Raw genomic sequence first — 24898 nt, 5'->3', positions numbered from 1 at the left:
TTAGGCTGTTAATTGCTTTGTGCAGCTGATGTTATTTTTACAACGCGTGTTTTGGTGAAGTTGGGATTCATGAATACATGATACACTCATTCTCTATCTCTCTCTGCTAACTCAAGAAATCCACGCAGGCAAAGGACAGGCACGGCATAAAACTAAATGATTTCCTTAGTAAGAAACATGTAAGCGCTTCCGTGTAGTGCTCCTACACTTCATCAGACATAAAATTCTATCACAAACCTAAACACTGTTAAACTAATCACTGCTGGCAGCCTTTTTTCCTCCAGTTAAATAATTAGTGGAAAACAAATGATTTAAAGTAACCAAACAGTTTAGCAAGATAAGTACATTTTTAGTATGTTCCAACCACAGATTTCAGATATCATAACTAAAACATTTATTGCAGATATCTAAACAGTATAATATGCATCATACATAAACCATTTCATCATGCTGTTGCAAATCTACTAATGTCTTGGGAAATGTAGTGCAGAACTGTGTCAGCAAAAGCTAAAACAGTCCTGCCATCCACATAGTTAACTAAGTGTACACCTTATATGAAGTTTGCAATAAAAAAAAACTTGAACTGCTACATGAACACTCTTCAATCTGTTAAGATGTTCAAAACACAAACACATAACAACTGTCTCCCTCTGATGTTCCCTATGGGAAACGGCAAGTTTAAAGCAACACGATTATCATTGGGCAAGGACATAGTGAACTTGGATCTCAAAAATTGTGAGTTAGATACAGCAGCTATGCCATTATCACTGGATACGCTGGCTGGATCCAAAGAGGAAGAAAAATGAACATTAGTAGTCAAAGGTATTTCTGGCCCTAACCCAATAAATTCTTGAACAAAATTAGAGTCTTTAGATGGAACACCTGCAGCACTCACAGATTTAACAGACTTGCGCTCTTTGCCAATGGGGCAGGAAAAAGCATTGCCTGCTTTAAAATCTCTCAAATCTCTCTCCAGCTTGGTCATTTTATGCTGCTGTACAACACTGGAGACACCAGAAGTGCTGGGGCCAAACATATTGTTGAAGAAGGTACCATCCATAGATTTGTATTTTTTATCATAGAGATCTTGCCAAGCACTATAAGGCTAGGGAATAATAGAAACACGCTTGAAAGGATTGAGCAAAAATGGATTGCTTTGCTACAGACTGACAAGGGCATGGGTTTGAATGAAGCTTAGTCATTGAAACCCTTTTAAAGGGATAGAAGGCTTAGTTATATGTGCTAACCCCCCCCCCCCTTTTAACACACTCTGTTTGCCTTGCCTGTTAGATGTACATCTTTTTATAGTAGTTATAGGTGTTTGTTTGTGTCTTTCAGGTTTTCCCGGTTAGGGTTCGCCACAGCGTAACTCTGGTCCGCTAATGATTGGCAGTTGATTTTTACATACCGGCTTGCCAGGCCTGATGCACAACCTTCAACGAAGGTACGCCCATTCATGCATGTCTCCATGCAGAAGACGCTCTAGCTGAGAATCGAACTGGACAGCGTCTTACTGTGAGGTGACAATGCTACCGCAGCACCACCACTGCGGGTATATATATATATATATATATATATATATATATATATATATATATATATATATATATGTATATATATATATATATATATATATATATATATATACTCTTTATTTTTTATTTATTTATTTATGTATATATTTCCTGTTTTTATTGTGTTTGTGTTTATATTGTGTTTTTATATATATATATATATATATATATATATATATATATATATATATATATATATCTATACACATATTTTTTTATGTTAGCAGTATTTAGCTATGATGTTTGGTTTTATTTATACATATATTTTTTTGTTTGTTTAGGTGCTTGTTTTTTGAACATCTTAATAGATTGAAGAGCGTTTATGTAGCAGATCAAGTTTTTTTTTTATTGTAAACAATATAAGGTGTATACTTAGTTAACTATGTGGATGGCAGGACTGTTTCAACTTTTGCTGACACAGTTCTGCACTAAATTCTCCAATACATTAATACATTTTTCAAGACATTAGTATATTTGCAATTGCTTGATGAAATGGTTTATGTATGAAGCATATTATATTGTTTAGATATCTGCAATATATGTCTTATGATATCTGAAATCTATTATATACGTTGCGGTTGGAACATACTAAAAATGTACTTAGTTTGCTAACATGTTAGGTCACTTCAAATCAGTTGGTTTCCATTAATTATTTAATTGGAGGGGTAAAGGTTGCTAACAGTGATTGGTTTAACAGTGTTTAGGTTTGTGATAGAATTTTATGTCTGATGAAGGAGCACTAAGCAAAAACACTTACATGTTACTTACTAAATAAATAATTTGGTTTTACGCCATGTGTGTCCTTTGCCTGCTTGGATTTCTTGCATTATATTTTTGGACGCTGGTCTGGACTTTATCTGGTGCAGTGGTTTTGTTTTGCCTGTCTCTGCTGTTTATCTATTTATGCATAATATAGAAGTGCATTCCTTTTCCTAATATTGTACTATAAACTGGACAGACAACGCATATCAGTTTTTAAGGATTTCATGCAAATAAAGACATCGCTCAGAGGAAAACATATTCTAGCTGCTCAGATTCTGTTCCTCTAGGATCGTGCACATAATATGCTTGGCTCCATGTTTTACTATGTTTTCTCATAACATATTTGCTTTTGTCCACGGGATAGTCCCACTATGCCACTGGCTCCACATTATACAACAGTGCAGTTGTATTCACAATGCACATATTTTTGCACCACAGTACTTGGTTGGAGTATGCTATCTATTTCTCCATTCCCAGAGTACATCACCTGTTTCTCATGTGCCTGCTGAATACTACCATATAGTTTTCTTTCAATATTCCTAATGATCCAGAAGTGTGCAATGCAGTGAAAGTCCTGTCACATTAGATTTTCAAATGGATGATGAAAAAAAAAACAACCAGGCTCTGCAGTTTCAGACTATTAGTACATCCCATCCATGCAATAAACTAACTGTAAGGTTGATGATTACAGACAGTACTTTTTCCCTACCGTAGCAGATAATTTAAAACATAACTGCAAGGCACTTCAGGTCAGTGAGAGATATTTCGTAACTACTATATTTCTGTTCACATTGCTGAAGCTGATGATGGTATAAACAGATTGTACCAGGCCATATTTGCTTTAACTGTTGACATTTGTTGCTTTGCTTGTATTTTCTTTGCCTTAGCTAGAATTTTCTTTTTCACATTTCGTTGATCAGATAACTTCTTCTGAACCTTTAGTTCCTTTTAGAGGGGAAGACCTGGACTGAAAGCATTATGTATACTTTACAGTGTATAATCAGTCAGTATCATCAAAGATAAGTACATTGCGGCAGGATTTCATTTAATGAGACAAAATTCAAATATTTATCATGGTTAAGGTGACTAAACAACTGCCAGGTAATAAGCTTAGAAAACAGTAGCATAACCCCATATTATCAGACTATAATAACAGTGCAGACCAGGCCATAGTTAATATGTAAAGTTATACAAGTTATACTCTGTTATCCAGTTTGTCTAGGTAGTATAAATTCCAGCCTTTTTCATAACAAATATCAAGACTAGTAACCTTTAACTGGTGTCACTTTAAAGATTCCTTGAGATGTTTCTTTCTTACTTACATTCCGATTTCCTGGGACAAGTAAGTTTCCAGAACATGAGCAACTACCATCTCAAAGGCTTTGTCACAGTCCTACTGTGTGATATGTGTACCTCAAGTAAGAGTTTAAGAAAAGAAAGTTCCTAAACAAAACAGTCACAAGCCCAAGTCCCTCAGCTACCAAGAGAGGCTAGAAGCTCTATCCCTTTATTCAATGTTTTATTGATGTTTGAGGAGAGAGCTTTGTTTCACTTACTGAGTCAGTAAAGATCCAGTTGTCCTTGGTTTCTTGTTTCTCCTCAAGTCCAATATTTCCACCCAAACACAAACCAGGGACATACATCTTCACTATATAAAAATAAAACATGGCAGAAGAACAAGTTTGTAACACAGAGATTCACAAACTTCTGGAATAATCTTCCACGGAATGTTAAGCAGTGTGGTTACTGTTTTCTTTTAAACATAAACTAAGTCAGAGCCTGATAGTAGGATGGTTATGAGAGACTGGAAAGGTACTGAGGAAAATGTTGTATATAATTCTATTCAGCAAAGGTAAGTTATTTATTCATTCTTTTTGATTTTTTTCAGTTGGTGTAGATTTGTGCCTCCAATGTCTTACATATTTCTATATACATGCACGAGTTTTCAGAAACTTGAAACTCATACAACTGAGACCATATAATCGAGTTTTCGAAAACTCAAACATAAAAAATACCCACAACCCCCCTCCCCAACAAAAATCTACATTTTTTATGTTTTTTGCAGGGGGCAAGCCCCCTGCCCTCTCATGCAGGGGGCTACACCCCCCCCATCCTTGCAAATTATATATACCAACTCTGATTGCTCTACAGTGAGGAAAAGGGTAAGTTTCCTGATTCGCACTGTACCGCAATCTCCATTCAAAAGCTTTGAGTTGTCAAATCTCGATGATATGGTCATGACCATTTGAATTTCAAGTTTCTGAAATCTCAGCTAGGGACTATATATATATATATATATATATATATATATATATATATATATATATATATATATTCACAAAATTGAGTGAAGTGAGGGAAGATTGAATGAAAATATGAAAATGGAATACACAGAGAAAACCTTCATGGACAAGAAAGGAACACAGATACTTGTTGTCCACCATGGCTTTGAGTAGTTTGCTTAACATTTTGCACAAATCTTTCAGCAAGCATGCTAGTTACTGATGATAGGTGAAAGCAGTACTATGTCAAAACCATGGTTATGAAGGAATGTCTTAAGCTAGATGCTGTAAGTGGAGGGCCATTACCACTTGCTAGTTACTGTGGCACTCTAGTTCTGGGAGAAAGGTTTCTTAGTACATCAATGTTGTAACCAGAAGCAGTAGAATTCATGGTGACGACCTCTTGCCAGTTACAGCACATGCCAGTTACTACCAGAAATGCTGTTCCCATTAGTGGTCTGGCAAAATCAGCATGGATTCATTGCCAGCATTCTTCTCAACCTCTTGGTACTAAAGGCAAAAATAATGGGGGGATAAAGGCCCAAATCAGGGGCAGATATTAAATATTGTTCTTATAAACTTAGAATGTTGCTAGAATAACAAATTTGACATCGGTTTTCCTCTCTTTTTAATTTTTGTTTTGGTTTCTAATACCATGATGGGAATGGACCCTATTCCCAAGTTAAAGTATAATTAAATTTTGTGAAATTAATATTGTTTCCACGGTAGTGGTGCTGCGGTAGCATTGTCACCTCATAGCAAGACGTTGTCGTGTTTGATTCTCAGCTAGAGCGTCTTTTGTGTGGAGGTATGCGTGAATGGGCGTGCCTTCGTTGAAGGTTGTGTGTCAGGGCTGCTAACTTGGCACGTAAAAATCCATTACCAAACATTAGCGGACTGGAGTTCCGCTGTGGCGAACCATAACCGGGATAAGCCGAAAGACACAACAACAACAACAATATTGTTTCAGTCTTCGATTGATGTTAGCCAAATGTGCTTGTCTCAGCACCCACAATGTGCCCAGAACTGACTCCTTCTGCAATTCATACGGAGTTGCATGTATTGATAGCATATCTAAATAAGACTATAAATTCCTTTTTATGATACCCATTGCTCCTACTACTATTGGAACTGTCCGAATATCCTTCTTCCATATGACTCTCTTTTCTGCCTGAAAATCCTTTGTTTTATGGCTTTCTCTCTCTCTCTCTCTCTCTCTCTCTGTACGCAAATGATCAGTGCTACTTTTGTGTTCTTTCCATAGACTACTCTATCTGTTTTTTTCACATTTGTTTTTGAACTGCTGGTAATGGTTAACCCCATGTGATATAAACTTCATCATTCTCCAGTGCTTTCCAGCTTGTGTCCAGTCCTTCTCAATCCACAGTACAACACTCTTGCCACATTATTAAGTCTTTCCGTATACAAGCCATTTGTCATTAGTGTATTGCACCCAGCAACAAGATGTGCAACTGTTTCCAGTTCTGTTTTACAGGATTTGCATTTGTCTGTTTCTACCACATGTTCAATGAACTTTGTAAACAATTGTGTACATAGTCCTCTGTCCTGGGCCTCTAATATTAACCTTTCATCTTTTTGTTTAAATTCATCTCTCCTTAACCATTCCTGCATCAGATCCTGATTGGCACAAGGTTGTTCCAGAAGTTTTCTGTACTTGCAATTATATTTATGCCATTTCCACATTTCTTGCCTTCTCATCTATTCCTTCACCTTATACTCTTTATTTTGCGTTTTTCGGCACATTCAGGTGCTGCCTGATTTTTGTCTACTTTTGGTTTGGTTTCCATTTCTGCTTGACACCAATATGCTTCTGCTAAACTAAGTAGGGAAATCATCTTAGATTTGTTCTTTTCATGTTTCAAAACTTTCAGCGTGTATGGATCTGATGAAGTCAGAAGATATGTGGGCAGTCCTACAATTGCAGATCTACACATGAAATCAGTTTTAAGAAGGCCCATACTTCCTTCAGAATGAAGAATATATAATCTAAGTACACATTGTTTTTTATATATCATTTGATGAACATGAAGCATTTTTCTTGATTTCTTGTCCATCTCTTCCAACACCTTTTGATTCCAGCTAATCACCCCAAAACTGTAAGTTAGAATGGGAAGATCAAATTGGTTTATAGCTTCGACTTTCTTCCTTGATACCAGAGCTGTTTTAGTATTAATTGTAGTCTTCTAAAATATTGTCTACTGAGTTTTGTTCACATTTGCTCATGTTTTATTGTCAGTTCTTCCTAAGTTCCCAAATATTTATACACTCCCTCCTGCTCATGTTCCTTTATATCACATTCCTTTCTTAGACTTATATTTTCTTTTCCTGCTTTAAAGATTGCTTTTGCACATTTATCAAGGCCAGATGATATTATGTCATCTGAGAAAGTTTTGACCATTTCCAGTTGTGCGTTCAGCTCCTCATCTGATGAGCTATACAGTTTTAAATCATCCACAAAAAAAAGATAAGAAGTATTTACACTTTGCTGTTGTTTGCAACCAAATAGTAATCATGACCTGTTAAGCAGACAGCTTAATGGGTTAAGGGCAAGACAAAAGAGCAGCGGTGACAAAGAGACACTCTGGAATATCATCCTTTGAATTTTTATCCCTGGGGTAATCATTTGTTCTTTAACATGGCTTAGCTGCAAAATGGTTTGCCATTGTTTCATGCCAACTGTAATGTAATTGATCAATGTGGGGTATATCTTATACATCTGTAAATACTGCTTTATCCATGAATGAGGGATGCTGTTAAATTAATTTTTTGTAATCTATCCATGCCATACTTAGATTTTCCCCTTTTTGCAATTCTCCATTATGACTTTATTTAATAACTAATGGTCCTTTGTTCCATATGATTATGTTGCCATGATTGAGTTTTCTTTTAAATGACAATTAACACTGTCAGCATCAGTTCCAGTATACAGTTTATACAGTGTCGGAATTTAAATTATTGGTCTATAGTCTTGATAGCCTGCAGATTTACTCTTAAGAAGGAGTATCATTTTTCCTGGTATTAACCAGGTTAGTTTGTGTTCAGAGTGTGCATATATGTTCTTACTTAGGGCTAAATATTCATGTAACAATGTCATTACTTTTAGCCAGGCTTAGGTATAGCATCTGGGCCTGGAGTTTTCCATTTAGGAGCTATTCTTAATTTTGTTTCAATTTCTCTGGCCATTATTTCATCCCGTTTCATATCCTGTACATTTGAACTTCTTACCGTTTGCTTTACTTTTTAAGCATTGTTCCACAGGGTCTTAATAGATATTTCTCCAAAATATGTCTGTCTCTCTCTTTTTTTTGGTGGGGTTTCTATTCCTTTTGCTTTGTTTCCCAATTCTTTAAAAACTTTTTTGGATCATCAATGAACTACTTATTTTGAACTTTTCCTTTATATTTATTTGTATCTTCTAAGTTGTTCTTCCTCTGCTAATATCTTTAGTTTATTATTCACAATAGTGTACAATAGATTCTGGTCTGTTCTAACACTGTGCATTGCATTTTTCAGAGGTATCTTTCTAAGTACTTTTGCAGATCTATTCTTTCCTGTATACTCTTCTAACAGTGACGCTTTACATTAGTATGCATTTCCTGATGGATATGAAGTCTGAAATTCAAATGTTCTCAACGAGTTGCCGGACAATCACAATTTTCATGAGAAAAGGCAAACAATGAGTCTAAAATCTGGACTTTCTGCAGAACCATGGACATCTGAGAGGTATACCTGGCAGAGTGGTATGTTCTCCTCCAGATATGCAATGGTATATGTCCTGGCTCATTTTGGACAATCCAGGAACCAGTCCAGTTCAATGCCAACTATCCTAGCCATTGAGGACACATTGATTAGTGGTGCATCACAAACAGTAATTCTATGCAAAATCTATTTTGATTAATCTTACCAACACTTTATATACAAAAGTGAATATCTATCAATGAATTTGGGGATAATTTTCTCATTTGCTGATAATGAGTATGAAACAAATGTTGTAAGTCTCTCGCTGCCATCTTCCACCATCTGTGACCTCAATAATTCAATACCATATAGAGAGGCATCACAAGCCATTTTTTACCAGAAGATATGGATTGTTAGGGCATTAATACTGTATCAGACATGACCAAACGTGTAGTCTCATGAAATGTATGATCACATTTTTTAGTAATTTAGAAAAATGCCTGTTACAGTAGATTATAAAGCCTAAGGAGGATATGAGCTTTGAAAAATCTTCTGGTCATGAATCCTTTAATATAACTTGGATTCTGTCTTGACAATTATGCAGTCTTTGGGTATCTATAACCCATAGTACATTATACTGGACATTAAATAATTGACATTTGTTCCATCAAGCTCTTAGCCCACACTTGGGTAATCTTTAGAAGAGTCTCTTGATTTTTTGTTTTAAATGTTCCTCATGTGTAGTACCAGTGCCAATGTCATAAAAATAAAAATGGACTGCGGACACTCCACAGAAGACCTGATTCACTTTCATTTGACAGATAGCTAGGGCAGAACATGCCACAAACATTAATATGTTGAAATGATAGATACTTTAGATGCTATTGATTGCTATGAATACCTCTGTATCTTCTTTTCCATGTGGAGGTAAGCATTATCTAAGCTGACCTTTGAAAAATATTGCCCACCTCAGTGAATGGCAAAAATGTATTTAGTTCTTGTTAAAAAAAGTTTGGCTTGTAGTGCAGGATTAATTGTGAATTTAAAGTCTACACACAGTCGGACATTTTGTAGTGCAGGATTAATTGTGAATTTAAAGTCTACACACAGCCGGACATTTGTTAGCTGAATTTAAAGTCTACACACAGTCGACATTTTGTAGTGCAGGATTAATTGTGAATTTAAAGTCTACACACAGTTTAAAGTCTGCACACAGTCGGACATTTTGTAGTGCAGGATTAATTGTGAATTTAAAGTCTACACACAGTCGGACATTTTGTAGTGCAGGATTAATTGTGAATTTAAAGTCTACACACAGTCGGACATTTTGTAGTGCAGGATTAATTGTGAATTTAAAGTCTACACACAGTCGGACATTTTGTAGTGCAGGATTAATTGTGAATTTAAAGTCTACACACAGTCGGACATTTTGTAGTGCAGGATTAATTGTGAATTTAAAGTCTACACACAGTCGGACATTTTGTAGTGCAGGATTAATTGTGAATTTAAAGTCTACACACAGTCGGACATTTTGTAGTGCAGGATTAATTGTGAATTTAAAGTCTACACACAGTCGGACATTTTGTAGTGCAGGATTAATTGTGAATTTAAAGTCTACACACAGTCGGACATTTTGTAGTGCAGGATTAATTGTGAATTTAAAGTCTACAAACAGTTGGACATTTTGTAGTGCAGGATTAATTGTGAATTTAAAGTCTACACACAGTCGGACATTTTGTAGTGCAGGATTAATTGTGAATTTAAAGTCTACACACAGTCAGACATTTTGTAGTGCAGGATTAATTGTGAATTTAAAGTCTACACACAGTCGGACATTTTGTAGTGCAGGATTAATTGTGAATTTAAAGTCTACACACAGTCGGACATTTTGTAGTGCAGGATTAATTGTGAATTTAAAGTCTACACACAGTCAGACATTTTGTAGTGCAGGATTAATTGTGAATTTAAAGTCTACACACAGTCCGACATTTTGTAGTGCAGGATTAATTGTGAATTTAAAGTCTACGCACAGTCGGACATTGCCATTTTCTTTTCTTTTCTACAGGGGTGACGGGGCTTGCCCACGTCCAGCCTACTTTTGAAAGTATGCCATCTGCTTTCATCTGTTTCAACTCCATGGATAGCATAAGGTACAATTCAATTTTACCCTTAATGCATTGCAAAGCAGAGAGTGCCATTTTTAAATTCAGGAGCACCAGCCCTTAGTATGAACTGCAATATCTCCTCAGTAGTCTGTGGTACAGCAGGCAATGCTGAAATTATTTATATCTGTTTCCAGTTTTGTCTCAGCTTTCTTAACCACTCATAGTCCTATAAGGGTGCATCACCATTTTGTACAATGTATAACTCTAATGTCTCACTTTGACTGTTTTAATGTGCTATCACTGGAAGCACTCCAAGAGGAGTAAAGTTTTCACCAGCGTATGCAATGATAAGGACAGAAAATGGGTTCAGCTTTTCTGTGCATAAAAGTATTTTACAATCATTTTAAGACCTTAATGAAACAGATACATTTTTTGCCCAGCTGTCAGTGTTGCAACAGGTAGCATACTTGTCTTTTATGCTAAAAGATCATAAGTCTGTCGGTTCCATTCCCACTCCAGGTGACTAGAATGCTGACACTGTGGTGCAGCACTGGGGGACTACTGCATAAAATAAGATGTCTGCTTGAGTGGGTGGCAGCTTAGGTGGATGTAAAAGAGCGCACAATACCTATTAAAAAGAGTAGAGAAGTTCTCTGATGCACTGGCAAAATTTCTAGTAAAAATACCACCTTGGGTCTCCCCAGACTTGTGGGACTAACCCAGTCAGAAAAGGACAAATAAACTCCATATTGACTTTGTGGCTATTTATTTTTGGTATAAGCCAAAGCACTTGATTTTCTGTCCTATTTACAATTAATAAATTTTGCTTCCCAAAATATGTTTGTACCATTATCAGAAACTTCTCCAACGTCATAGACATTTTTATTTTCACTGTCTCCTGTTCCGGGGGGGGGGGGGGTGCTGCATAAAATAAGATCCGTCTGCTTGAGTTGGTGGCAGCTTAGGTGGATGTAAATGAGCACACAATACCTATTAAAAAAGTAGTAGTGCTATCCCACACAGAACCAAGACGCTATCCTCCAAAAAAATTAAGCCAATCTGGTGGTGCCCTGCCATAAACAAACTCTACAACAGAAGAAAGAAACTGTTGCAAAAGAGAGAAAAATCCCATGAGTGGAGGAGTTCCCTGGTCAGCCTCAGTAAGAAGCTGAGGTCCTTATAAGATTCTCCAAAACTAGCTACGAAAATAAAATCACCACTGATTCTAGGGACAACCACAAAGCATTCTATAGCTATGTCAAGAATCTCAATGGCAACACCCAGATCTGCTCTGAGTTACAGCACAACGGCATGAAAATTACAGAATCAACTGATATTGTCAACGTCCTGGCAGATAGGTTCAGTGCTAACTTTACCCCTCTCTAACCCTCTAAAGGGTCCATATCTATGCATGAAGAATGCAGAGTCCCTGTAATCACAACTATGCAGGTTCAAGCTGCACTCTCTACAGCCTAAAACACAGCATCCATGGGACTGAACAGCATCCCAGGCTGCGTTTTACATGAACTTTAGAATGAACTGGCTCCACACCTAAGCACCATGTTCAATAATAGTCTCACATCAAGCTTTGTGCCCACTGAATGGTACACAGCAACAGTTATCCCACTCCACATAGAGGGAGCCACCACTGATCCCGGAAACTATTGTCCTATTAGCCTGACGAGCCTGGTCTGTAAGGCCATGGAATGTATCATCATGGAACTCATAAACAAAGACATTGGTAACCTCCAAACTCTGGACCCCACCCAATTTGGATTTGTGAAAGGCAGATCATGCCTCCTGAACCTGATCGACTTCTTTGAGACAAGCACCAAAGCTGTAGACGAGGGTAAGGTGGTTCACATAGCCTATCTTGACCTGTCCAAGGCTTTCGACACCATCCTCCATTCTTGAATTATAGCTAAACTCACTAAACTAGGTATAAATCCCTATGTCACAAGATGGGTTGCCAATTGGCTCACTGACAGAACCCACACTGTAAAGTTGTAGACTCCATATCTGACTTCAAACCAGTGATAAGTGGAGAACCACAGGGTTCAGTCCTGGGACCGCTCCTGTTTGGTATTTACTTCTCTGAAGTACAGACTAACACAGAAGGCCTTTGGCTAATGAAGTTCGCAGATGACTGAATACTAGGAGCCAGAGTTGACTCCCCAAATGATGTGGACATCATACAAAAGGGCCTCACTGAGACAGATGCCTGGTGTCAGATCCATGGCCTCAAATTCAATGCCAAAAAGTGCATTGTCACCCCTTTGGTAAAAACTCTGTACCCATGAACTACCACAAAGGCGGCAGTCTACTTAATGCCAAATGTGTGATAAGAGACCTGGGGACACAGGTGGACAGTAGTAGGCGATATGCTATGGAGTAAAGCTGGAGTTTTTTGAGGCGATCAGTGTAGGGCATTTGTTTGAGGCTAGTAATCTTCTTTGTGAGGTACTTCTGTGGCCTTTCCAGCTGCTGCAGATGTCTTGTGAGGTACATTCCAAAAGGGGCGTTGTACTTTATAACGGGTCTAATGAGTGTCGAGTAGAGGGGAACAATGACCTCTTTTTTCCTGGATGAGAACCTTTTTATGATGAGGTGTGCCATGTAGAAGGACTTCCTGACTACTGTGGCAATGTGACTATCAGAGGAGAGACTACTGTCCACCTGGGTCCCAAGGCTATGGCTCCTAGTTTGCAGTCATATGCAAACTTCATTAGCCAGAGGCCTTCTGTGTTAGCCTGTACTTCAGAGAAGTATATACCAAACAGGACAGGTCCCAGGACGGTACCCTGTGGTACTCCACTTGTCACTGCTTTGAGGTCAGATTTGGAGTCTGCAACTTTTACAGTGTGAGTTCTGTCAGTGAGCCAGTTGACAACCCATCTTGTGATGTAGGGATTTATACCTAGTTTAGTGAGTTTAGCTATAATTCCAGAATGGGGGATGGTGTTGAAAGCCTTGGTGAGGTCAAGATAGGCTGTGTGAACCACCTTACCCTCATCTACGGCTTTGGTGACTGCCACAAAGAAGTCAATCAGGTTCAGGAGGCATGATCTGCCTTTCACAAACCCTAGCTGGGTGGGATCCAGAGTTTGGAAGTTACCAATGTCTTTGTTTATGAGTTCCATGATGATATGTTCCATAGCCTTGCAGACCAGGTTCATCAGGCTAAAAGGTCAATAGTTCCTGGGATCAGTGGTGGCTCCCCCTTTGTGGAGTGGTATAATTGTTGCTGTGCACCATTCAGTGGGCACAAAGCCTGATGTGAGGCTATTATTGAACATGGTGCTTAAGTGGGGAGCCAGTTCGTTCTGATGTTTGTGTAAAACACAGCCTGGGATGTTGTCCGGTCCCATGGATGCTGTGTTTTTGGCTTTAGAGAGTGCAGCTTTTACCTGCTTTGTATTTACAGGGACTCTGCATTCTTCCTTTATAGATATGCGCCCTTTAGGAGGTGGGGGTAAAGTTAGCACTGAACCTTTCTGCCAGGATGTTGGCAATATCAGTTGGTTCTGTAATTTTCGTGCTATTGTTCTGTAACTCAGAGCAGATCTGGGTGTTGCCATTGAGTTTCTTGACATAGCTATAGAATGCTTTGTGGTTGTCCTTAGAATTAGTGGTGATTTTGTTTTTGTAGCTAGCTTTGCAGGATCTTATAAGGGATCTCAGCTTCTTACTGAGGCTGACCAGGGAGCTCCTAAACTCATGGGATTTTTCTCTCTTTTGCAATAGTTTCTTCCTTTTGTTGTACAGTTTGTTTTTGGCAGGGGACCACCAGATTTGATTCCTTTTTTTGGAGGATAGCATCTTGGTTCTGTTTGGAATAGCACGATCCATGCACTCGTGTAAGTGCTTATAGAGTGCATTTGTGTAGGATTCAGCAGTTGTAATGTATTGTCCATCTGCATGGGTGTCATGAAGTTCACCACTACTGTCTTAAGAAGCATGAAGTTGGCTTTGGAGAGATTTTTTACCATGGTTTCCTTAATAGGGGGTGGGGGCGGGATGTGGATATCAAGGGTAATTAGCTTATGGTCAGATCAGACCAATGAGGAGTTGACTTCAGGTGTGGAATACCAGTCACTCATGTTGGCAATGACTAGGTCTAGGATATTGTTGCCCCTGGTGGGGGTGTGGATAAGTTGATTCAGGGCATTGGAGTTTATGAATTCCAGAAAGCGTTGAGCTAAGGAGTTGGTACATGAGTTGTTTTCCCAGTTAATGGTGGGATAGTTGAAGTCGCCCATTATTAGGGTGTTTGGTTGAACCCTAATATTTTCCAATACATCAAGAAACGAGGAGTGGGAATCCTGGAGCATGGTGGGGGATCTGTAGCAAGCTACAATTTGGATTGCAGTTTTGCCCAGAGTTAGTTGCACTTGGATAACCTCGGATGCATTATGCTGAGCAACTAGCCTAGAGGAGTAAATATCCTTAATGAATATGGACACACCTCCGCCTTTGGTGTCTCGTTCCAGATTACATTGCCGAAAAGTGTGGTATGAGTTATAGCCTGGTAGTGCAGGGGTGCTCTCTGGAGCCTTGAACCAGGTCTTAGTCACTGCACAAATATCGATGTTCTCCATTTTAAGGAGTGCCTCGAGTGAGTGCATTTTGAGAGTTAGACTTCTAGCATTGAGTAGCATTACCCTCAGTTTTTGCTTGCCTGTTCCTGTTACGGTGGTGAATTTGTTATTTGAACCTTGCCTAAAAAAGGCACTATAGGGGCAGCAAGAGCCTTAGCCAGTATCTGAAATCCCAGGGGCGACAGGTGCAGGCCAACTGTGGCAAAGCATTGTGGTCTGTCAACCATGTGATCCCAAGCAGACAGATACTGGATCCCCTTAGAATGACACCAGAAGCTTAGCCAATTGTTGAAGTCAGTCATGTCCTTGTACTGTAGTATCATTCTGGGTGACGGCAGAATGCTACTCAGGGCTATGCTCATACCTGCCTGCGCTACAAGATCGGAGAGCTCTTCCATGTCTCTTTTCATGTAGTCCAGGGAGGTACATCTCAGGTCGTTCACACCAACATGGACAATGACAGAGTCATATTTGTACTTGTCGTGGAGTGACCTGAGTGTGTGGGTTATGTGGCGGATCCTGGCACCCGACAGGCCTGACTATAGAGTCACCTATGACTGGTGTGTTGGGTACATTGTTTTGCCTTATTGGCTGTGGTTGAGTGGCACACTGAGTCTGTGGGCTATGTCATTTGGGTTGTGTTGTGGGATGGAGGTTGCTTGCGTTTCTGCTTTGGAGGTCTCTGTTGCTTAGACAGATTATTATTGAGAGCCTCTAAAAATGTTTTTGTGTTACTATGTGTGGATTTTCTTGGCGTAGATTTAGTGAGACTATATGATGTGTGAGGTGTGGTGCAAATGTTTACCTTCTCCTCATGACTGTCAAGCTCAGTCTTGGTTAGAGAGAGCTTTACCTCCAGTTTGGCTAGATAAGTGCATCTCTCACAGGTTGTAGTGTTGGGTGGTAGGAGGAGAGTGTTGCCTGTGTACATGAGGCAATTTCTACATTGCCTCAAGATGCCCAGATTCATCAGATAGACAGGAGAGAACACTGGGAGCTGACCCTTGGACATGCCAGAATGAAAAACTATTTTCCTCTAGATAAGTGAGGAAAGTGAGTACAATAGAGGTTTTTCTCTAAGCAACTGAGACAAGTAAGTACAAAAACTGTTTTCCTCTAGGTAATGAGGAAGGTTGAGTGCTATAGTAATTAGTAGCTTATTTAGTGTTTACAAGTTCCAAACAAGTGCTGAGCACGAATAAGCAAATTTAAGTGCTAAAACTAAGAATCTGTTTCTGCACTAGACGAGTTACTGGACAGAAACAAGTGCAAATGCAGGCTTTCAAATCAGAAAGTTGAGAGAGATGGAAGAGATTGCCCAAATGGCCAATAACTACAATTTCAGGCCAGATCCACTCCTTATGTGGTACACAGGTTACCTAGTACTTATCACTCCCACTGATAAGCTAGAAGGCTTCCCTCCAACACAGAAAGACTTGGGGGGCTCAGAAGCTTACATACAGTCCTGGATACAGCAAATCTGTATCTGGAACACTAGTTACAGGAAAGGTAGGAAACAGGCTTACAGTTTTTTTTTTTGTTTTTTTGTTTTTTTACAGAAAAGTAGCAAAAACAGTAATAAAAACAATTCACGTGCAGTGCAAGCTGGCACACGTGAGTATGTAATTATATTAGACCGAACAGAGTTTAAAAAATTCAATTAAATTAAAAAGGACTAAAAGCAAGTGCAGAAAGAGTTTATTAGGTAGAATATGGTAAAGAGATGGGACTGGGGGAGTGTCCCAGATCAAATCTACAGTGGGACGGGCAACTGCAAAAGCCACCAAATTTTAACTTCAAGCCAGAAATAGGGTGTTCTTGTGCAATTATTTGAATAGGTCCTGTTTTATAGTCCTCTCTGCACTTAAGGCTTTTGAATTTACTCCAAGACACAAGAAACGCTGTTACAAACCACCAAGTAAAAATGTACGTCCAAAAGCAGCCACCACCAAGTAGTAAAGTAAAAGCAGCAGCAAATAACAATAATAATCCAAGTTTAGAGAGAGTTTATTTTATTTAACACGCACAACACTGATCCCATTACAAATTATGACAATCACATCAATCAAATCAATCACACAATCTTCAAATATAAAAAATAAAAAATAATAATAATATAAAATGAATAATAAAATCAATTAATTGAATTAAATTGATAAAATTTTTTTACACAAAAAGCAAACCACCAAAAACCTAATAATTTAAAAAAAGTAAAAAAAAAAAAAAAAAAAAAAAAAACTAAAAAACTCAAAAAATTAAATGTTATATTAAAAAAATATATATATAATAAAAAATGCCCAGGTGTTTATGTTTATAATTATAATATAATAAATTTAAATAAATAAAAAAATAATATATATACATATAAAATATAACTTTTGAATTTACACTGAGAAGTAATGTGAGACTTGTGCCTAAAATAATAATGTTCTGTCCTGTACATTTTATTTCTTCTGTTTTGTTTACCTTACCATTAAACTCCACCTTTAACTCCTGTGTATCTTTAGCTGTAGTTTCCATTAAAACAGCAATCTTCATTGCTCATTAAAACAGCTTATTTTGCATCCCTCCTGTTAGAATTCTCCATATCACACAATCACATAGGACACCTGTTAGTTCATTACTAGCCTGGTAGTTTCTGCTAGTGTTATGAATTCTGTCACATAAGCTGCAGTCATTTATCCATCATTTTAATTTCACTTGTGGAACCTGGAATGTTCTGTGGGTAATGATGGCTTTGGAGACAAAAGGTCTGACATCATTCACACTAACTTCAAATCCATTATCAACAGGCTTGTCTGGCACATGGGAACTTGGCATTGAGCTTTATGCGTTTGCTCCATATATCCTTTGACTTGCAACTACATATGCGTTTGCTCCATATATCCTTTGACTTACACCTACATATGCGTTTGCTCCATATATCCTTTGACTTACACCTACATATGCGTTTGCTCCATATATCCTTTGACTTACAACTACATATGCGTTTGCTCCATATATCCTTTGACTTGCACCTACAGCCTTCATTCACTCATGGTGTCCTGTCACCCTGTCACCTTGGGTTTTGTTCTTTTTGAAATCACTCAACATTTAGATACTATTATATCCTACATGCATCACCATATGGCTATGGACACAGGCAAGAATAATAAACACAAAAGCCACAGGCAAGATACTGTTATACTGCTTTGCAATGTTTCTTTACTAGAATAGCTTCACCTTTATTCTCAGACAGCAAAGAACAAGACATAACACATTAGCATCAGAGCACACCAATCTGAGGTAGACATTTGCAACCGATCATGGATCAAGCATGCACATTAGTGTTCTTACAATACACCACTTAGTTTATATCTGGATGGGTCAACTTTGGGCAAGGTGTCACCTTAATTGTGAAACTGGATATGGGATTGTATTACCCTTACTGGAGACATAAATAGGGGTGAGATGTTACCCCTTACTGTGGCTCTAGATTGGGGTATGGGCAGGTGCTTCATCCTGTGTTTCTCCACATAGAATCAACATTAAGGGTCACTAGCTAGCATAAATAAATGGCACCTACTTTATAAGAATGCCAGACAGCACAATGTTTGTGAAACTAAGTGTACAATGACTGTTCTTGAGAAGAGCTTCCATAAACGTTCACAGTGTAATGTTTTCTCTTCCAACCTTAAGTAGCCCACTATTCCTCAGTTGTTCTACATTGCTACGTTACTTTACTAAATGATACAGTGCCAACTTAAAATAATCTTCTTCTATTTTATCCAGTTAGTGAAATACAAATTAAAGATAAAATGTGTCCTTGAAGCAAGTCAGTGTAATATTTAAATAATTCTCCATATCTCTGCACTATGATGAAAAGTCAACCTGCATGTTATCCTTCAGTTGCCAGCCGCTTAGCACTTGGAATCTTTACACATTGCAGTAACTGTCTGAAGCTCAGAGATATTGTGACTTTACTTTCTGTTTGTGAAAGATGCAAAAATATGACCAAGTATCAAAGCTTCATTTTGATAATACCAACTCACTCTAAAATGTCTTATGCTGAAACTGTAAAAAATCCCTACTGAAGTCTTCTAAACCTAGCCCATGATTTCAATGAATTTCTTTCACCTTCTTGGCACACACAAGCAGATCAGTTAATGATATTTACATAACTCAAGCCCAGTGCATCAGACCACTCTAGAAATCAGTGACTCGATGGTCAGACAGAGATTCTACACCCACCAGGCTGGACATATGAGCTGTTTATCAGGGACTAACACCACAGAAATTTCAAGGGGCCTTAGATCCCTTCACCTAGCAAATATGATCTGACATAGTGGTAGCCCATGTGGGGGTGAATGACTTGGCACATGAAACCTTGAGGAAGATGCCACATGGCATGATGGAACTCTCCATGCATGTCACACATGAAGGCAGGATCCTGATCCTGAGGAGAATTCTTACATCTCTGAGAATAAGGTATAAGAAAAAATAATTGGCTTTGAGAATTGTCTAAATGCTCTGTGTCATTTCATGGGTATCCAGTATTTATCAGCATGGGGAAAGATGTTGGATAGTACTTGCTTTACCAAGGATGGCCTGAACCCATGGACTTCGGTTAGCATCTGAGGTTAAGAACATCTACAAATTCTCATTTAGTTACATAAGTAAATGAGAAAAACAATACCGAACATTTTTATCTCCGACAGCATCATCTAATCTGACCCAGTAAGTCTCATCAGCATACAAGCAAATTCAGTGTAAATTTTATCCATGACATGACTATCCAAAGCCCCCTTATCCGTGAAGATCTCAGAACACCCCCCCCCATCATCAGGAAAGAACATATTATGTAGGTACTATGCAAATGTAAAAATTCTCCCTACATGGGCCCTGACAATATTTCTGGCTGTTTAATAAACTCTAAACATGCACTTGCAAAGCTGCTGCTTAAATCATTTATCTCAAGTCCCCTGAGATATAGCACACAGCAGTAGTGATGCAATTACACAGGGGTGTCCTCAAAACTGACCCCCTCCCCCCAGGAATTATAGGTTCATTAGCCTGAAGAGATTATCTGTAAAGTCATGGAAGTTATTATAACCGATATGATAAACTATGACATAAAAACCTCATCATGCTAGACAAACAGTACTCGGCTTTGTCAAGGATAGATCTTGTCTAATGACTCCAGTAAATTTTTTGAAAGTGTAATATAAGATGCTGTTAGCACTTGAGTGGTCCATAAGGTACACCTTGATGTAGCAAAGGTTTTTGATATTATCCCATATGTAAGCAGCATTAGCAAGCTTAAAAAATGAATCTATATGTGTTAAGGTAGACAGCAAATTTTCTAAAAGACCTTTTGCTGACAGAGTTTGAAGAAGACTGCAAACTAGAAGTCATTGTCACGTCTTTGGACACACAAGTCATGCAGCAAAACCTTATGCTTGTGAATACCTGGTGCACTAAAATGGGCTTAAATTAAACGTTAAAAAGTGCAGTATTATCTCATTTGGTAAAACAATCTTCCACTGTGCTTACAGCACTGATAATACCCCATTCCAAAATGAAATTTTTCTTAGAAACCTAGAAACGTGGGTTGATAGTTCCTTTTCCTTTAACCACCATTTCACAACAATCATTAGAAAGTCTTTCTACTTGGAACAGCTGATTGTCAAAGGAATATCATTGACATCTCTGGAGGTCACTCTCCCTCTATACTCAGTACTGATTGGGACAATTATTAAATACAATGCCCCCTTTGAGATGTATGTCATTAGACATATCAGGCAACTAGAGAGATCCCAGAGGCTTCTAATAAAGAGGGTTGCTGGCTTCAAAGCACTAAGTTTCAAAATAAGACTAAAAACACTCTTCCTGTATCAGTATTGTACATACTCCTATGAAGAGTTAAATGTCTTAACTTCCATGCCATTAGGGACCCAATGGTCCTGGATCTGTTTCATCTCCACAAATCCAATTGTACCATGAATACTAGAACCAGGGATCTAAATATTCACCAAGAGATAAACATGAGCTTATAGACAGGTATATTATACACTGTCATAGACTTCAATGACAAATTAAGTAGTGTAATTCAATATCTTTCTTTAAGCAGTAATTAGATAATCGGATAGGTACTCAAAAATGTACCTTTGGCTTGAATGACATGGCCATCTGTGACAGAAGGGGGTCAGTGTGAGGGTGGGTACTGGAATGGCAAAAATGGTCATATGACTCAAATCGCCATGTGATCCTAAATGGGTCTAGTGGGCTATTTCCTGGGAATTGCACAGTTGTTTGATGTTTAGAATTCTGTAGTAGAGGAATGGCAGAGAAAGTTTTAAATTCTGAAGCAACTATTTTCACACCCAGGGTTTATGCCATGTGGATCACCTCCGGGGCTTATGCCATGTGGATCCGACCCGGGGCTTATAGTTCATAGTTCATAGTTCATAGATTAGTAGTAGGCTAAGTGCCCTTGTGGGCCATTTTAAGCCTAGCCAATTACCCACCCCATGTGAGAATCAAACCCTGCACCTTGTGTCTGTAAGGTAAACACCTTAACCATTATGCCAACCTCCCAACCAACAGTTATGCCATGTGGATCACACCCGGGGCTTATGCCATGTGGATCCCACCCGGGGCTTATGCCATGTGGAACACCCGGGGCTTATGCCATGTGGATCCCACCTGGGGCTTATGCCATGTGGATCACACCCAGGGCTTATGCCATGTGGATCACACCAGGGGCGTATGTTCATACCTTCAACCTGTGAATCTCCAGCCCATGGTGAGAATCAAACCTTGCACCTTGTGACTGAAAGGCATACACCTTAACCACTGCCCCACTTGCCTTTGCAGGTTGCTTATGCCATGTGGAACACCCGGGGCTTATGCCATGTGGATCACACCTGGTGCTTATGCCATGTGGATCACACCCGGGGTTTATGCCATGTGGATCACACCACGGGCTTATGCCATGTGGATCACACCATGGGCTTATGCCATGTGGATCTCACTTGGGGCTTATGCCATGTGGATCACAACCAGGGCGTATGCCATGTGGAGGGTAAGAATAATAAGTTAAAGGGCTTCATCCTTGGCATGGTGTAAGTGAGAGAAGAAGGGCAGCACCCCTAGATAGCCATAAATATGATAATTCTAGTTCTATCTGGTATGCTGTGTTTCAAACTCCAGGAAATTAACTTGTGTACTGTACCTTTACTTCTCAGATATCACTAGCGTATTCAGATGACTAATTTATGTGGAACACTATCTGGCTCTTTTTTACTGGTTTTTGCAATCATACACTGCTTACGTTATTTTAAAAGTACTGCCACATGCAGTAAGCTTGTGTGTTATTATAGTGCTTTATGCATTGTTTTCCCAAGTTTTCCATATAAAAGCGGTAAACAGTGGAATGATCCAGTCAGCAAATATTGTGAACAAATATATAAAAATTGAGAAAGCAGTGTGGATCTGCCTGGTACCCTATTCCAAGCACACATGCTTGTGCTCATGCACACACACACACACACACACACACACACACACACACACACACACACACACACACACACACACACACACACCCATAGCGAGCATAACATAAAACCGAAGAGAAAAGTCTGGAAATCTGACCAAGGATTTGTGTTTTCATTGCCATCGATACCTGTTCTTTCACTGTTAGACAAAAGAAAGAATGTAGGCTTTCTATATCACTGAGTACAGAATGTGATGGTGGTGGAGCACAAACAAAAACTGTATAGTCAACTCATCTAAAAAATGATATTTGAGACCAGAGATACACTAAATAGAATTTCTAATGGATTACTAATACAAGTTCATAAAAATTCTCCAAAAGAATCTGTCCCCATATCAAATACCTAGGAGTATGGTTACTTCTGTTAGTTTTATACTAACCTAAGTAGCACATGTAAAAAGATCAACTTCTTCATCTTTTGGGCCCGAAAACTCTCCCTCTTTCTATCCTACAGCTCCAGGTCAGTTACTGGAAAAGGATTCCCACTTCCACAACTAGAATTTGCCACTAGTAAAAAAATAAAATAAAAAAATAGCAAACTAACTCTGCTATACAATCAGTCTCAGATAGACTTTGTTGATTTATCACCTGAGCTTGTACAGATAAACACCATTACACAAATGTGTAAAAAGTGTAAAAAGCTAAATGGCTTCCAGTAAAGCAAAGATGGTCTTCTCCTTGGCTCTCAAGATGTCTATACTGCTAAGCAATCCCCACCTTAACCTCAAAGCATTCAAACTGATTAGGCAATCCCTCTTCAATGAGCCTCAGAAACCATAACAGATCAAAGCTACTGCTACAAACCCCTCAATCCAAACCTTATTATCCTGACCACTCCTTTTCTCTTCTAGGTTCAAAACTCTGTGAGTTTGTCCCATCCTGACTTACAGGCACCCCTTCATACCCATTTCCAGGCATTAGTAGAGAGCAGTGCATTCAATCAACCCAAATGCAAATGCTCTTCACCTGGCCAAATAACTGGATGACTCATTTTGTTCTACTTCTCAGCCTCACTGCTTTCATTTATAATTTCAGCTTGGGATTCCACCTTATCTCATTACTATGCTAACTGCCTGATATCATGTATACCTTGCATATATTGTAAACTTTGTTTTTAGTATACTTGTTCATATGCTGTGTAGTGTAATTGCATTTTATATCTTTCCCAGCTGTTTTATATTTCTCAGGCTGAGACTGCAATTGACAGTTTCTGACGAGTACTCTACCTGGTTTAACAAACTTGAAATAAATAAAACATCGTATAAAAGTCTCATCTCATAAGGAAATTAAAGTTGGCGTTAGCCTACAAGCAGCTGGAAGACATTTATTACTCACCATATTAAACAACAAAAGAAAAAGTAACAAAGTAAATGTCGATGTCAGCAGCCATTTTAAAGTTCCTAAAATATGCAACAAGTCTCAACATGCCTGAGCTAGCCCACCAGCAACAGAGTGTATTTGGATTTCTAGACAAATACACTAAACACTGACTACTGCTGAGTCTTCAGTCAGAAAGAAACCAGACGTCATCCCATGGTCTTCTGCCAGGCTGAAGCCACAGGCTATGAAAATATTCAGCTTCTCCAAGTCATACAAGCAAAGCTTATTATTCATTCTCCTGGAATTTATAGTGCACTTAATCTAAAACAATAACGGACAAAGGAAAGCAACAGATATTCTTGAATATCTGGGATATTGCAAAAAAGCAAGTCCTTCTTTGTCAGTGCAAAAAGTAAGGGTTAACCTAGGCACATAAGGTTCCTATTATGTGATCGAAGACACATTCTTTCAAATGCATGTTGATCAAACTTGAAAGCACGAAACAGCAAAATATCGAAATGGCATATAAGTGCTTTCTTTCCCTGGGAAAGAATTTGCTTGGCTGCTTCCATTTCTTTGCCATTTTTGTCACTGTAGTCCAATCTCTGAGTTGGTATATTTAAGTAGGGTGGGTGTGAGGGGTAAAGCCCCCCACTTTATGTAATGTTTTAAAGGTTTTTTTTTTTTTTTCTTTTGTGGAACAGCGATTTTTTTTCCCCTTGGAAAAAAATCGCTGTTCTAAGTGTTCGGGATTGCAAGCTTTCTCTTACATGGGGTCGATAAATCAGCGTTTGCTTTTTTAAGCATTCATTGAATTAATATAGACCTGACACATACCTCTCAACCTCATAGTGTGAGAAATATGGACAAGGCCTGACATAATGGGGGACCAAAGGCCCAAAAATAGGGACATGTTTTAAATATTGCTAAGAAAGTTTGTGCTAGCATGCATTTTCTGAATGATATGAAGTCTGAAGCTCAAATGCATGCCATTATTTAGTGACTGTAATCCTTATATTAT

Source organism: Protopterus annectens, chromosome 12.part0 (genome assembly GCF_019279795.1).
Source record: "Protopterus annectens isolate FY-2018-M chromosome 12.part0, PAN1.0, whole genome shotgun sequence".
In the NCBI taxonomy this organism is placed as follows: Eukaryota; Metazoa; Chordata; order Ceratodontiformes; family Protopteridae; genus Protopterus; species Protopterus annectens.
The sequence above is the reverse complement of the archived record's forward strand: the minus strand, read 5'-3'. Positions refer to the sequence as shown.